The 17,869-nt window shown below is 36.4% G+C and overlaps 1 long non-coding RNA gene across 2 annotated transcripts in view; it reads right to left on the bottom strand.

Moving 5' to 3' along the window:
• LOC144456685 (uncharacterized) overlaps nucleotides 1-17,869 on the bottom strand; it is a 176,733-nt gene that overhangs the window by 91,902 nt on the left and 66,962 nt on the right. For both annotated transcript variants that reach the window (XR_013485705.1, XR_013485704.1), the window contains exon 2: nucleotides 17,633-17,843. This is a non-coding gene — a long non-coding RNA (uncharacterized LOC144456685). The remainder of the gene's footprint in view (nucleotides 1-17,632; nucleotides 17,844-17,869) is intronic.

Below are 17,869 nucleotides of genomic sequence, written 5' to 3'. Positions count from 1 at the left end.
TTTTAATGAGACACATCATTTCAGAGCCTTTTTCTTTCTTTCTTTCTTTTTTTTTGTGAGAGTTCATCTAAGCACAAACTTTTCAAAGCCCAGTGTATGGTAATTGGTTGGAAGGTTCTTCGTTTTATGTCTCCTGACCCTGCTCCTTCTTATTTTCATATGCAGTGAAGCGAGAGTCATCCTCAGAAACCAAAGTGGACAGATCTGTAACGAAGATCTGGAATTAAAAATGCTCAAGGTGTCAGGAGACAGAACAGGTCAGAGGCTTTCATGTTCATTTCTGTCCTACATCATCCATCACCACGATGTGCAAACAAACAGTAGCCTTTCCTGGTCAATGGGACTCACCACCAGCAGTAGGAACAGAGCAAATAGCAGCAGGCCTGTGTCTACACAATGGCAAAACAACCAGGTGAAAAGTGAAAAAATGCAGTCAATCAGTTGTTTGTTGTATCTCCCTTATGCCAAACAATGGTGTTAATATTTTCTTTTTTCACTAACTTGACTAAGCTGAGCTATGGCACATCCAGGACTAGCCTTCACCAATGTGTAAACCAAGTTAGGGCAAGGAATGGAATTTATTCATTCACTCATTTAGCAAATATCTGTTCACAAATTCCTTAATTTAAAACAATATGCTAGATGCAGTGAGATACCTAAAGATGAATAAGACGATACTCTTCCCTCTAGGAGCTTATCATCAAGGAAGGGAGATATAGTCTGAATCTTACAGGCATTCTGGGAAGGAGAATATCTCTGTTTGTAGGGGGAATTTCATTGAACCTTGAAGAAATTAGGCAGGCTGGGAGGTGGACATGGGGCAGGGGGAGGGAAAAGACATTCTAGTTAGAATAAATAGCCCAAATAAAGATATTAAGGCTGGAAATCATGTGGTATATTCTTGGAAATTATTAGTCTAATTTGGCTGAAATGTAGGCTGCAGAAAAGGGATCCAGGTTTAAGTAAACATGCCCATCCTTTCTTATTTTTAAGTAAATTATAAGCTACTTGATGATAAGGGTGGTTTCATTTTTGTCTTTTTACCCTGTGTAATTATCATAGTGACTTGCATATAACAAGAATTTAACAAATATCTGATTGTTGACATAAATTAAAATAATGTGGATATGCCTACATGTAACTATTAGCAAAACATTCTATATATATATGACACTGTAACACACTTAATTAACATGGTGATTAGCTACACTGAAAGGAGACATGGTCTTAGAACCATCATGACTATAAATTGGATGTTTGACCAGTATGGTTTCTTAGACAGTTGGAGTGACTGAATGAATGGATTAAAAAGCATTTAATTCCTGCCCTCAAGGAGCTTACATTGCTAATATGGGGATTCAACACATATAGAGGAATGACGACCATGGAAGAGAATTTTGGTCAGACAGTCACAGAGATGATAGGTGGGACCATAAAGCATTTGACTGCCACACCCTTTTCATAAATAGCAGTAGTACTGATTTTATTAATAATCCAAAACAATAATTTGAAAGTGGGGATGGGTGTGGGTACATAGATAGTAGCATGGCAGATGACAGAACATTCACAGTAAATAGCTTCATGATTTAAGATTGGTGAAATATAGTGGGTTAAGCAAAGTTGTACTCACATCCACTCACTAATCAGTGCAGCTCAATTACTGGGTTGACTTCCAATTTTGAATGGATTAGCTGGTACTAGTGACTAGGGATACATGGAGAGCCAGTCTCTGGACTGGCTCTTGTTCTAAGTAGAAACAGAGGGAGGAGGGTTGCTGAATAGACAACACTAATGGATCTTGCCCACTTGCTTTGCTGTGGATATGATCAGAACAGATTATTTCAAATGCCAGTAACAGTGATAATGGTTATCAGGATCTTTTTTTCCTCCTCTACAAATAGCTGCCCCCTTGCAAGTCCAATTTCAAATTACTGTTTTTCCTCATGGACAAGTTCAAAGGCAGCTCTTTTTTCCTGAATGCTATTCAAGCCTACCTCCACCCAACCTTCAACTTGAAACTGGGGTCCTTTCAACAAACAAACTCCATACATGAACAATTCACTACGATGTCAAAGTGATGTGATTAAATTCTCAAGCTACCCTGACAGGATAGAAATTAATAACATGAAACAAAGAAAGTTTAAATTACTCATTAAATTCTATACTGTAGACTTGGCTGTACCTGTTGACATATATACATACCCAAAAGTTTACCTCATTTTCAATTGCTAAACAAATTATCTTTTGTTCCCTCCTGTTTGTCCCACCCAGATCAAAGAATGCTAGAGCTAGAAAGAGGTTCAAAGAGTGACTTTTCCAAGATAACACAGTATATCCAACATGAGAGCTCAAGAGTACTGAATCTCTAGAGAATGAGTACTAGTCTAACCACTATTCAGTGGGCCTTCTTCCTAACCTCTGTATCTATAATCTATTAACACCTTTTTAACTAGTTTTTCTGTCTATATGTCTGACCATGCCACTCTCCTGTTAAAAATATTCCATGGTTCCATATTGTCTCTAGGACAAAATACAAACTCAATCTACTGTTTAAAACTCTTAGCAATCTGGCTTCCACCTACTTTTTTTAGCCTTATTTTTCATTATTACCCTTCATTCACTCTGCATTATGGCCAAACAGAAACACTACTTACTCCCAAACTCAACCTGTCATCTCTCACCTCTGTTCATTTATGTTAAGTTGTTCAGTTGGCGTGAAATGCACTACCACCTTGTCCTTACCTTTCCAAATCCTTCTCTTTCTTCAAGGTGCTACATTTTCTCATATGCTATCCCTTCTGTGAAGTCTTCCCTAATTTTCCTGGCTAAACTTGTTTTCTTCTTTCCTCAAAGTTCCCTAAAGCATTTTGTCTAGATAACTCCTTTTCCCTACACCTATCACATTCTCTCTTATGCTATATCTACATATGTAAATGCCATTCCCTCTCCTAGAAAAATACTACCTTTTTGAGTGAAGAGACTGCATTATTTTTTCCTTTTTATGCCCTCAGCACCATCCACTATGCCTTATGTGTATTAGGTGCTTAATAAATATTGGATTGAATTGATATGTCTTTCTCAGATTGCAAATGCCTAGGCCACAGAGACTGTGACTATGCAAAGCTATATGGAATTTAGTGCTTAATTAATGAAGGATCTGCGGTGGTAGTGGTAATGATTATAATGAATATGAAAGTATTCATTAGCCTACTCAGGTAGAGCTCTTAATAGCTGACCTCTGAGGTCCCAATTCTGAGATGTTATGATTCTATGAAGTCTTGCTTCCATTTCCTTAAACACATCTACATACTCTTCTCAGTAGACTGAACAGTCTGTTGAACGTCAGTCCCTCTTAGCATTGAAGTGGAAATTGCAGGGTAAGGGGAACACCAAATAGTCCATTTTAAATTCTCTGTGCATTTCTTGATAGTAAAAATGACTTATTAAGGAACAGCTGACCAGCATTAAGGGTGGCACAAGGAGAGAGGGGGGAAAAATCAGGACCCTGCCCACAGTTTCAGCAGAAAAGAAAGGGAAACACAGATTGGCCTTTGAGGCAAACTGTTCTTCCTGGGGTCCTATCTCCTTGTACTTGGTGAAATACTGAGACTCTTCTTCTCCTGCCCTGTTCACTTTTAGTCATTCTCTTGGTAGAGAACTGGCTTTGTTTTACTAGCTTTTGTCTTGACAACCACCTGGCCATGGCCCCCTCTGATTATGTTCCACACAGACCTCTGACAAGAAAAGACATTTAGCAGGGGCTATGATTTCTATATAACTCTTCCCAGCTTTGAAGTGCTATCATTCATGTGCAAAGAAAAGATACTTTCTTCTCATATAAAGGTATAATATGTCCACATAATGAAGGGAATTATAAAATCAGAGAACATCAGAACCACAAGAAAACCTAGAGATTAATCAATCAACAAGCATTTATTAATTGCTTACTATATTCTAGGTGCTGTATTAATCACAAGGGACACAAGAAAAAAACTTGGAATAGTCTGTGGCCTCAAGGAACTTACATTCTAATGGAAGGAGCATAAATAAGTAAGCATATTCATAATATAAATAGAATAAAAAGAAGGTAGCTTGGGGATGGAGTGCACAAGGTTCTGAGTGTTCAGGAATGGCTTCACTTATAAGGTGATTCCTGGGCTTATTTTTGGAGGTGGACAAATTTCAGAATGGCAAAGGTGAGAAAGGAATAATTTCCAGTCACAGAGAACAGCTAGTACAAAGACACAGAACTAAAAAATGCTGTGCATTGTATGTGGTACAATGAATTGTCTTGTATTTTGTCACACAGGGCACTGAGAGGATATATAATGTATAAGTTGACTAGAGAGGTAGAAAGGATCCAGGTGGTAAAGATGTTTAAATGCCAAATAAGGGGGTTATATTCCACTTTGGAGGTAATATGGAGCCAGTAGTATTTATTGACTAGGAGAGCAAGTCCTAGACTTTAGGGAAACTGCTTTGGTGGCTTTGCATAGGATGGGTTGAGTGGGGAGAAAGAAAGACAAATTAGTTATCGCAATTGTCCAGGAAAGAGGTGACTAGGCCCTGAATTAAAGTGGCTGTGGGAGTGGAGAGGAAAGGTCAAATTTTAGAGTGGTTGTGGAGACAGAAATGAAAAGAGTTGCCAACTGAATGATTACGAAAGGTGAGAGAGAATGAACAGTTTGGGTGACTGAAAGGATTACAGGGATGGTGGTACTGACTCTAGGCACCATCTAGGGAAATTCAAAAAAGGATTGAGTTTCAAGCAAAATAATATGAGTTTTGTTTTGTACCTATTGAGTTTAAGAAGACAATCAGAGAACCAATTTGAAATGTCTAATAGGCAATTTGGTAATGTGGAACTAGAGCTCAGGAGAGAAACTATGGCTAAATATAATGACCTGGAAGATATCTGAATGATAACTGAATGATGACAACCGAATCCAATGGAAGCTGATAAGGGCCTCAATTCCATTATATATCATTAATGTTTTCATTTCTCACATAGGAAAACAGAGGCTCAGTGAGGTGATGCCACTTGTCCACAATCATACAGCTAGTTAATGATTGACCTAAGTATAGAAACTATGTCTCCCATCTTCTAGCATAATAAACTGGGTTATTAGTGAGAATTCCAGACTTGTCCTTTGAGTTTAATCAGATACCACTGAGGTCTTCATCACTTACATCCATTGAAAACGTTTTGGCATTTCTTTTTTCATAATACCATGGTTAATCTCTACATAGTGCTGCATTTTAAGGAAGACATATTAGAAATGGAGAAGTCCTAGAAAATGTTAATTAAATTGACAAAAGAAATTGGGTGGCAGAGGAAGGTTACTGTCTAATGAGAGACATTTTTAAAAAGTATTCTACAATATAGAAAGATATGAAAGATTCAAAAATTGAAATCTATAAAATGATGAAGGAAACAGAACAGATAAGAAAACCACATAATTATTTTTAAATCAACAAATACAGATTAAGTAACTATTATGTGAAAAGTTCTGTGCTGGGTATAAAAAGACAAAACCTCCTGCCTTCAAGAAGTTTATAGTCTACTAGCAAGATATAACCCACACAGAAATAATTGAATACATAACAATTACAGAAGGATACAGAATTAACAAAGCGGAGGATCAGGATAAGAGTTGGGTACCAAGCTGGCTCTTCGTGGAAGTTAAGGATAATAAGTAACAAAAGTAAGGAGTTAGTGCATTGCAAGCATAGGGATGGAAGGAGAAATCTGTGAAAAGGTACACAGACAGGATATAACTTTAGAAGTCTGGTGAATAACTAGTAGGCCACTTAAGCTGCAACACAGAATTCTTAAAGTGAAGTCCATTCAATTTTGAACTCATCAATCAAAATATGAGTTCCTTGAGAGTAAGGACACTCTTTTGTCTTTCTTTGGAATTTCAGCACTTAGTATAGAGCCTGGCAAATAGTAGGCACTTATTAAATTCCCACTGACTCGATGACTAATTTGAAATATCTGGAAGAAAGCTAAGAGCCAGGTTCTGGAGGTTTTAAATGCCAGAATGAAGGATTTGTATTTTATCTTAGAAGCAACAGAGTCATTGACAATTTTCTGAGTGAGTGACATGGTCAGACCTGTGTCTTTGGGTGAAGGATGGATTGAAGGAGTCCAACAGCAGGGAGACCAATGAGAAGACTTTTACAATATGACATGGTAGAGGTGATGAGTGACTAAATTTTGGTTGTTACTATCTTGGGACAAATAAGAGGAGGGGGTGGGATATGTGAGAAATATGAAAGTAGAATCAGCAAGACCTCAGGACTGATTGGAGGTAGAGGGAGGGTCAAGGATTAATCTGAAGTTGTGATTCAAGTTGACCTGAATAAGGACGGTATTCTCAAAATAAAAGTGAAAATTTAGAGAAGGAATGAATTTTATGGAAAATATGGGTAATACAGCTTTTGGTTCACGCCCAGATCACTTAAGATTGAGTCAATCACATGGAAGACACCAGGGACCTGCGTCTGGGAAAAGACATTCTGTGTGGGTGGGAGTAGCCTCTTTACATTAGCTGCATAGCCATAACTGTCTGTATCTGTAATTCTACTTGACTAAGGCAGAGTCTCTCTCTTTTTCTTGGATTGTCCAGGGCTGAAGGTCTTGTTCACCTGTAGTAGGAACACTATGTAGTAAGCTGGGCAGGGAAGTGTCACTTCCTCCTCCGTTGTGAAAACTTGAGGTTTTGTCTCCTTTCAGTTGGCCTTTTCTATTCTAGATGCAGAGAGCAGATTTACCTAAGCCTGGGAGCTCAAATAATGGGGACTTTGGAGACCAGGATCCTAGGCCCAAAATTACAACTTGCCCAACATAGAAGCCTTGAAAAGTCAGAGTACCAGGATGCAAGTAGGGTGTGTATGTGGCAAGGGGTGGGACGACGGTGGGAAGTGGAATTTAACAGGACTAATGTTATATAGGAACTGAACTAATCTATGATATGAAGCTTCCTCCCCTCCACCCAGTCAAAGGGAAGTAGTGGAAGGGTGAATTATGCTCCTGGGGTATGTGAAGAGAAGGTCTATTTGTTCTTAATACATTTTTGAAGTAAATATTTCTTTGAAAAAGCTAATCTGACTGTTAAGTGGCAAATGGAACTGGGGTATTTGGGGTCACTTAAAATTGGGACTTAAGAGACTAGCAAAGATGAGAGACTCCCCCAACCCAATGAGTGCACTGGAAAACCCTGGGGAAGCGAAAATGTAATACAATTGACCTCCAGAAGGTAGGGACCACAAAATCACTGTTACATATGTAAAAAGGCTTTAGATCATTCCAGATAACCTAAAACTCAGGCAGTCACATGCGGGATACCAGGGATCTGCTTTTAGGGGAGGACATTACGAATTAGTTTCTCATGTTAGAACCTCTATCTTAGGTTATTTTGATTTTCACCAAAGACTTGTAACATATATAATAAGCTTTATTCTGGATATATTGAGTTTGAGATGCCATTGATTTATCTATAAAGTGATGTTCTGCAAGTAGATTTTTGAAATGCAGCTACAATGCAAGATACATACTACCTGGTAATGCACATTTGGGTATTATCTTAATAGAGATAATAACTGACCTCTATGGAAGGTGTTGAGATCATTGGGGATATAGAGAAAGGAAAGAGGTGGGTCAAAAACAGAACCTTGGTGGATACTGATGCTTAATAAATTGAAGATGGAAAATGGTCCAGCAAAGGTGACTGAGAAGTGGTCAGACAAGAAGGAGAACCAGGAGACAGCTGTGACACAGAAACAAGTAAAGAAGTGAGTGGGCAGAAGTGAGTAGGAAGAAGAGATCAGCCACAAGCAGAGTCTGAATATTAAATGCTTAAGAAAGGTCCAGAAGAAAGCTATCCAATTCAATCATTAAAAGGGAACTGGTAATCTTAAAAACAGTAAGTTCACTCAAAGGCTAGAATTGAAAGTTAGATTTCAAGGCTGAAGAAAAGGATTTGTTTTCAAACTGTATGAAGGCATGGATAGATAAACAGAAAATAGAAAATGAAGAAGAAAATAGTAAGTGCTTAATAAATGCTAGTTGACTGCCTGACTAACCATGACGTTCAGTACTCCTAATCCTCCTTGATGTTCCAGACCGTGGTCTTTTTTTGTTTGATTTGTTTTTTTGTAGAAAAAGAAAGAAAGAATGACGATCAAGTAAAGAAGCTCCTTGAAGACAAAAGAAAGAATGGGATGGAGGGTACTAGGGAACTCACAGCAGATGCCCTCTCTTTTCTGAGAAATTAAAACCTCTGTTCAAAGGGAGGAAGCAGTATAGTGTAAAATGTTAAAGGATTGAAATGTCTGGAATAGGCACTGTGAAAAAGGTGACAGGGCCAATTAAGAAAAAAAAAAGAGATTCTGTACAGTAGTGAGGACCCATTTGATGTTAGATGATGTAAATTTATAGTGTTCTCAACTGACACCATTTCATAAACTCTCTACCATGAGAAAGTATATTTCTCTTTTCAGTAGCAGGAAAAGAGAAACAGATAAGATAAACAGTGGTGGCTACTTGGGATTGGTTTTTGTAAAGGCATGATCAGTGATGTGAAGAAAAAAAAAAGAGGCAAGAGATTTAAGAGCAGGGGATACCTGTGAAGACAAAAAGTAAGGACCATGATCTGGAAGAGCAGAGAATATTATAGGTACTGAAGGTCATAATCAGTCAAGCAGTCAACTAGCATTTATTAAACACTTACTATGTACCAGGCACTGTGGTATGCACTAGGGATACAAAGAAAGATAAAAAATAATCCATAGTCTCAAGGAGTTCATAGTTGAATGGGGAGGGAAAAGTCACGAACATCTATGCACAAACAAGATAGTCTCATCTTTTGCAACAAGCCTTTCCCAGGGATGCCTTCTCATTTGAATTTTACCTTATTTTTCATACTTTGTTTTTTTCTACCACTTTGGTTTCTAAACACATCTCTTGCCCCTTGCCTACCCAGAGAGTCATCCCTTGTTAAAAACAAAAAGATTTTTAAAAGAAAGAGGAAAAGATTTCACAGTTGGATTAACACATCTCCCTTGTCTGCCTCTACATGCAATAATCCACATCCCAAATACCTTACCTCTGCAAAAGTGTGAGAGAGATAGATTTTCTCAGAACTTCTGTGGGGCCGAGTCATCATTTATACAAGGATTATAAAATATTCAGCTTCCTTTCTTGTGTTTGCTTTTGTTTCCCATTTATATTGTTATAATCATTGTATCTATCTTTTTCTTCGTTCTACTTCACTATTAGTTCATATAGGTCTTCGTAGGCTTCTCTGAATTCTTCATTTTTGTTGTTTTTTATGACACAGAACTACTCTCTGATATTACTATGCCACAATTTGGTTAGCCATTCCCCAATATATGGCCATCTACTTTATTTTCAATTCTTTCCTGTCACAAAAAGTGACGCTATGAATATTTTGTTGTATATGAGTTTTTTCTGACTTTGACCTCGTTGGGAGGGAAAACTGACTTTTTTAAACTGGCTACTGTTGCTAAAAAAAAAAAAGGCAAACAAATGCATAAAAGAATAGACATCAATATAGTCTACTAACACATCCTAGGGAAATTCAACTGTCATAAACCAATCATCACAATAAAAAGGCCAAAAAAGCCTAGAAAGCATTTTGTTAAACTATACTGTTTTGGAACATTAACCTATTTGTAAAAATTTTGGGGTGGAAGACAGTAAAACATCACGAGTTTCTCTCTCATCTCATAATAGAGGGAAAAGCAGTAGGTAGAAAAATGGGCAGGGGGAGTAAGACACTCTGGTAAGTAATTCACATAAAGCAAATCATTCTGAGGATGCATAAGGATGAGACTGAAATTGAAACAATGAATACAATGTTTTAAACAAAAGCTCAGCAATGATTTCTACAACAGGCTCTACTCTCCTTTGATTATAGTTGTAGTCACCATATTTTGATGTTGAGATGACTGGGTCTCAATATTCTACATGAGCAAATAGAAGTGGAATTAAAGAAAACTAAGATGTGTAGACAACATGGATTAGATCGAGTACACATAGGATGATTGTGCTGGTCGATGACAAAATTATGATTGAAATTTTAAAAAATTTATCTGAAGATATTTGAAAAAAGAGAGGCTATCAAAAGCTTAAGGAATCATGGCCCTTATCAAAAAGATGTGATTAAAAAATTAATAACTACTATCTATTTGGCTTATTTCTTCATGTTTGTTTGCTTCCTTTATTAATGCCTTTGATTTTACAACAGAGTAATTTCCTAATATCTTCTCATTGAGTCCTTACTTAAAACAAGAAAAATAATTATGCAAAACCAAACAACAAAAAATTAATCTATCTACAACTCACCATATCCATTCACCACCACTCTACACCAAGAGGAAGTAGTTGTGATTCAGTATTTTTCTCTGGGAGAGACGGTTCTTTGAATTAACTAAAATTTAGCTGTTAGTGTTATTTTCATTTAAATTACTATAGTCAGTGTATATTCTTCTCCTAATTCTGCTTATCTCATTCTGGGTCAATTCATACAAGTCTTCCCATGATTCTCTGAATCATCATGTTTATCATATCTTATTGTACAATGACATTTTATTATATTCACAGACCATATTTTCTTTAGCTATTATCCATTCAATAGCAACATATTTTGTCTCCAGATTTTTTCTTCCACAAAAGTTGCAGTTATGTGTATTTTGGTATACTTGGAGTATTTTTGTTTTTGATCTCTTAAGTAGATATGACCTGTAGTAAAACAAAGTCCATGAAAGTACAGAAATTACTTTTCTTTCATAATTACAAATTGATTTCCAGAAGAGCTAAACAAATCCATAGCTTCAATAACAGTATATTAGTATACTCATTTTCCTACAATCCCTCTAATACTATTTTTGGTTTTTTAATCATCAAAACTACTTTAATTTTCATTTTTTATTAGCGGTTTGGAGCATTTTTTTTATATGACTGTGGATATTTTGCAATTGTTTAGAAAAGTGTTTAATACCTATGGACCAATTCAGGAATGGCTCTTGGTTTTATAATATAATTTCCTATCTCTATAAAAATTTTATGAAAATAATCTATATGTATATCAAAAAGTGCTTAATGAAAAATATGAGAAGGGAACAGACTTTTGCAAGCAGTATTCTTTTTGTAAGTCACATTATTAGAGTCACCAAATTGCCTCAAAATGTAGAGAATACAAGATCCTACTCATCTTACTGTTTTGTTGATTAGAAACATATTGGATCTGGTAGAACATTATATTCCTCCAACAGGTCTCTTCTACATATGTCAAAACCATGTGAGATAGCTTTAAGGAATAAAGAACAAAGATAAGACTGTTCAGTGACCCTAATTATCAATATCATGTAAGGAATAACACAATAAAATGTATGCTAACCAAAATATTTATTACCATCATGTAGGATTTTTAACATAGAGTCCAAATGGAAAATGAATTCCCTATGGTCTCATCTGGTCTCTGACCAGCACAAGTGTTATCTGTACTGATTATATGAAGCCCTGGAAACTTGAAAAGTCAACTAAGTAAGTGAGATCCATAATTACTCAAATGCATTTGGTCTAAATGTGCTCACTGGAAAATCAAAGTGGATAAAGAATGTTTATTGTCAAAAAAAGGAATGTTTACCATCCATCCTATCATTTTCAGTGTATTTTTATTGTATTTATTACTTACAATTTTTTTATTATTTCTTGTATATGAGTTCTTTTTGTCTTTGACCTCACTGGGAGAGCAAACAGACTTATTTAAATTGGCTACTGTTGCTAAAAAAAAAAAAAAGGAAACAAATGCATAAAAGAATAGACATCGATATAGTCTACTAACACATCCTAGGGAAATTCAACTGTCATAAATCAATCATCACAATGAGGAGGCCAAAAAATTATTATAATTTGTATTAATTACTTAGAATACAAGGGATAACAAATAGAGCTGGTTTATCATTACATATATCCTGGACAGACAGTTCAAGTGGCCAATGAAAACTGGACCCAGAATAAAATAGGGAGAGGAGAGCCTTTAGGAAATGCTTTTAATTATCTCAATGTTTCTCTTTAAAACAAATGGTAATCATTGTTTTCTTTTTTCTGCTTTTCCTTTTCTTTGTTCCTTAGTTTTCCTTTTCTTTTTTTTTCTTTCCTTTACTTTTCTTTTTTATGACTAGCATGCCTACATTGCTTAGGCTGAAAGTGTAGCAGCCACTCATAAATCAAGTGCCACTATTCATCAGTACAGGAGTTAGAAATTTTGTTGTTGTTGTTGTTCAGTCATTTCAATTGCGTTCAACTCTTCATGACCCCATTGGGGGTTTTCTTGGCAAAGATACTGGAATAGTTTGCCATTTTCTTCTCTAGATCATGTTTTGGGTGAGGAAACTGAGGCAAACAGGTTAAGTGACTTGCCCAGAGTCATACAGTGAGTATCTGCAGACAGATTTGAACTCAGGTACTGAGTCCAGGCACAGTGCTCTATCCACTTGAATCACCTAACTGCTCTAAGTTATAAACTACTCGTTTCAAACTTCAATCTATTTATGCCTCTTCAAGAAGGCTGGTGATTCCCCTTTTCCTTAGGGCTCAATATGGTATTGGTGCTAGATTAAGTATAAACATTTGATTCCCTTAGCACACTGTAGCACAGAACTCCTGAGTTCAAGCAATCCACCAACTTCAGCCTCCCTGGTAGCAGAGATAGTAAACAAATGCCAAAAGGCCTGGTCCTATCTTTGAAACATCTATGTTTTTTCCAGTGATGCTGTACACCTACAGATCATACGCAGTTTCTACAAAATTCAAGCTGCATATCAACAAAAGTACAAAAGAAAGGTATATGGTGGAAGTGAATAGGCTGCATCTCATTAGTAAGGATGCAAAGAGAAAGCAACAAATAAGAACATTTAAGAGGTGTAAGACCAGAAAAAGAGGTAGGTCTGTTATGTCACAGGAGTGAGCAATAATCAATGATGATTTTGCATGCTCCAGTGGCATCCCTACAGTATCAAAAGATCTGAAGGAAGTCATTTAGCAACTTTTAGTTGAAAATGTATAAGGACATGGATAAGAATTACATAGAAGAAGACATGCACGGGCTAAAATATGCAAGGCTACAGAGATTCTCAGTATCTGTGAGACCAAAGAGCCATGTAAGAATGTACATCTATTTTGTTAATGTCCCCCGGGTCTTAAGATAGCCTTTGGTTATAATTTGAATGAGTTTTTTTTTTCATAAAATGTAGCATATGAAAAATTTTAATGAAATAATTCACTAAATAATAACCCCATACATTTTATAACACAAACACCTTCAAAATCCAATTATTGAGCATCTCACCTTTTGAGTGGGTGAAAAATGAGAAGAACTAGAGACTTGCTATTTGAACTTTTTAGATGTAACTAAAGTCTCCATCACTTGTGACCATTAAAAAAATGTCTTGGCATTTATTTTTCTCAACAGTTAGAATAAGCAATATCATTTTTTTGGCCACAGATAAACAAGTATAAATATAGTTTTGTTTCTCAAATTCCTCGTGAGTAGTAATGAAATAGTTTTACTTCCTGTCCTAAAGCCTTAGTTTTTGCTGGGAAATCATTAGACATAATCTATAGTTTCCCCCTAAGAAAAACTACATTTTAGCATTAGTGTAGTATGGCCAGGCAGTTGTTTCAGATGACTCAAAATACATATGACCAAGTCCATTGGAAATATAGCAATAGTGCAACCAGGACAAGTTGTCAGGGCATATGATATGCCATGGTATTGGGAAGAGTGGCAGGGGGGCAGTGGGGATAGTGTCTATGGAAAAAATAATCACGGGAATGGAATGAGGATCAGAATTACAGCTCAAGTTTTGGTACTTGGCAACTGTATGACCTTGGACAAGTCACTTAATCTCTGAGCTTCAGTTTTGCTATCCATAAGTGCCCTCATCATTTAATAACTTTATGTGAGAATGGCTAGAATATATAGGCTACATAATGTGATCCAGGCTTAAGGTCAACATATGAATACAATATAATATACATCATCAGAATAAGAAGGGCTGCATGAGACCAATAAGGCTATTAACTGGTGAACCCAATTTTCATCCAAATCCCTGTCTCTTCTGTCTAGAAATTAGGGAAAAATGTGTGTGTGTGTGTGTGTGTGTATATCTGTCCATACACATATGTACACACATAAATGTAAACACACATGCATGCACATATATAATATACAATCATATGTGTGTACATATAGATATAGATATATAGATATAGATATAGATATAGATATAGATATAGATATAGATATAGATATAGATATAGATATAGATATAGATATAGATATAGATGTTGATATAGATATAGATGTTGATATAGATATCTTGTCCAACTGGAAAGACTGCTATCTCTTATACAAGGACAGCCCCAGCTGGGTTCAGAGATGCTCCTCTCTAGGAGATCAGCCACTAACTTAGTTCTATTTGTTTTGAGTCACAGCAGTTCTTCAGGATGCTCAGCTGAGATGGGTGGGAGTTGGTTTCTCCATAAGCAGGAAGCATTGTTGGAAGCATTGGAATAAACATTTAACATAGATTCCAAATGGAAATTGAATTCCCTATGATGTCATTTGGTCCCAGTGTTATCTGTGCTAATTGTATGAAGTCTGAAAGCCAGAAAAGTCAACTAAGTAAGTGAGATTCATAATTACTCGAAAGTATTTGGTCTAAATATCCACACTAGAAAATACAAGTGGATAAAGAAGTATATTGTGGGGTTTTTTTGGGTTTTTAGGGCAATTGGGGTTAAGTGACCCCACAGTCACACAGCTAGTACGTTTCAATTGATTGGTCTGAGGCTGGATTTGAACTAAGGTCCTCCTGACTTCAGGGCCGGTGCTCTATCTACTGAGCCACCTAGCTGCCCCCAAGAATGTATATTGTTTAAAAAAAAAAAAAGGGAACGGCTACCATCTTTAGTTCAATGGACAACAAACAGAGCTGGTTCATCATTATATATATCCTGGCCAGACAGCTCAAATGAGTAATGAAGAACCAGGCCCAGAATAGAAAACAGGGAATACCACTAAACACAACTTTTACTTAGAGATATATCAACATCATCATGATTTGCTACATAAAGAGGTCTCCTTAAGTTAGGAAGATTTGGGTTTAGATCCTGTCTCTAATGCATAGATTGACTGTGGTTAATTTGGCCAAGTCACTTTAGCCTCTCAGAGTGCCATACGGCTCTCTAAGGTGAAAAGTTGAAAAGCAGATGCTGTTTTTCATAGGTAAAGGAACTTTCCTCACTGGGAGCTTCTTTTGTGGATGAAATTATGGGTATAATTTTTTAAAAATAACTGCAGAATTCACAGGACAGACTGAGTCATTTGTGGAGGAATTTTTAGAAGATTTATGATCTGTTTGGCTTTGAAAGAAATGAGGGACATGGATTGACAGAAAGGCCAAGGGGTGAGAGTGATTTAGGGAGAAATAATGATACAAGACTGAGAAATAGAAAGGCAGGTGTCCAAATTAGTCACGTGTACAAATGATAAGCCTTTCCTTAAGTCCCATCAGAAAGACTAACTCTCACTAATGTGAGAAATTCACAAGTGACATTCTTTATTCAATTAGTCCTAGGATAGGCCTGGAATCATCTCAGTGCTCTAAGTCACTAGAAAACTCAAGTTCAGCTATGTAGATAACTTTTTGTTAGGCACAGTATCTTCTCTACTATCTAATTATTTAAGGAAGCAGAAACATAAACAGCATCTTTTTAGGGTCCTTTTATCACTGGCTGTGTATATCCACACAACTGGTTTGACTGTCTGTTAAACTGAATAGTCATCTTGAACAATTAGTTTAATAGGTTTAAAAAAATAAAGTCATGGCCCTGTAATTAATTTTTTAATTAAACTGAATTGAATTGAAGAAATTTTATTTTTCTGAGACTGAATCTTCCTTATCTCTCCCAAGCTCAACTGATGGGCATAGGAGCTTTGACTTGCTCCATTTCTGACCTTGGCTGATTCACCCCTCCTTAGGTAATTGACGTCCTCTCATTTCCAGGGGTCTATGCTATTGGTGCCAAACTTAGTGCCGACATCCAATTGACTTAGTGTATCATACCTCAGAATTACAGAGTTCAAGCAATCCACCAGCCTCAGACTTCCTGGTGTGTTGGCATGTAATACAATGAAAAAATTAAGGTGCGTCCCTGTAAGCCTTTCTTTTAATTAAAATATTTTCATTTTTGTTTTTCTTTAAGATATCATTGTAAAATTAAGTAGAATTTATTATCATAGATACAACCTGAATTAAGAGGAAGAATAATATTCTGGAAAGGGCCTCAGATTGGGAATCAATGCTTAGGGTTTAGTTCTGGCTCCACAGAAAAGCAGATAGCATGCAGGCCTTGAGGTCAAACTCTTCCTCAGGACTTTGCTACCTTTGTTACCTTGGGGCAAATCACTTAACCTCTTACCCTAGTACATACTTCAAAGGGTTCTTAGGAGGATCTAATAAGAGTTTGTACACACACACACACACACACACACACACACACACACACACACATAATTCTGCAACCAATTCTTAGAACAAGTTAACTATTTATCCCAATGCTTCCAAGAAGTATGATTTCATCTTCTGAGTATACTTCTTGCTTATGGAGAAAACAACCCCCATTCATCTTAGCTGAATATTATCAAGAACTGCTATGAGTCAAAACAAACAAACAAACAAAACTAAGTTAGTGGCCAATCCTAGAGATGAGCACCTCTGAACCCAGCTGCAGTTGTCTTTGTATAACAGATAACAGCCTTTCCAGCTTGACAATATAATAAATACAATATTATATGTGTCTATGTATAGATACATATGTATAGATATACACATGCATATATACTTATGTATATATATATATATACATATTTATGTATATATATATATATATATATTGGGTATTTTTGTATATATATATATGTGCATACATACACATATGTGTACATATATTTTTATAAATAGGTGTGTGTGTGTGTGTGTGTGTGTGTGTGTATGTGTTGTGAGGCTTAACAACAAAAAATCTAAATGGGACTTAGTGGAAGAAATTCTGGTTATCTGAGGATATTGAGTGCTTTGTTCATTCAAAAGGGTCAAAATACTTGCATCTGTAAATCTAATCTCATTTCTCCCTTCCTGTTCCCTCTCCTTCCCCTCCACCTCCATTTATTAGACTTTTATTCAACAAGATGACTAAAGTTTCTGCTGGCCTAAAGTCTTACACTTACAGGAATCCAGTCCTTCTACATGCCTACCAAGAAGATTTTTGTCCAACATTGAAATAGATACATATCAAACACTTGGCTCTGAGGAGCAATAACTTGTAACAATGGACATCTTAGCATTTCACTAGGTCTGGGTCATCTCATTAGTCCTGTGACATCCTGGCAGGTCTGCCTTCATTGAGGGACAGTTTCTCTGACAAGCCATTCCCTGACCACATATGTGAGTGTCTTTACTTGTCCCCCTAATAATCTCTTTCCCTATACTTATCAGACTTCAGCATTGCATGCCAAGTTTCTCCCAATATTTTACTTACATTTTCACGGTTGTAGACAGTACCTTACACTATATTTGCTTCTCAGTTGTGCAGGTCATTGAGTTCATCATCCACCATGGGAGTAGATAGTCACTGAAAACCTTAGAATCAAAAAATTCTTTCCTGACCCACTTCTGTTTTGTCGGTGCTCAGGTACTGGCTGTTCCCAAAACTGTTTTCATCAATAAGGTAGACTCCTTTGTGGACAGCTCTGCAACAGAAATTTAGGATTTTCAG

This window comes from Phascolarctos cinereus, unplaced genomic scaffold (assembly GCF_003287225.1).
Source record: "Phascolarctos cinereus isolate Bilbo 61053 unplaced genomic scaffold, phaCin_HiC Scaffold_4;HRSCAF=312, whole genome shotgun sequence".
NCBI classification, from domain to species: Eukaryota; Metazoa; Chordata; class Mammalia; order Diprotodontia; family Phascolarctidae; genus Phascolarctos; species Phascolarctos cinereus.
Note: the sequence above shows the minus strand (reverse complement) of the source record. Positions and strands in the feature narration are given on the sequence as shown.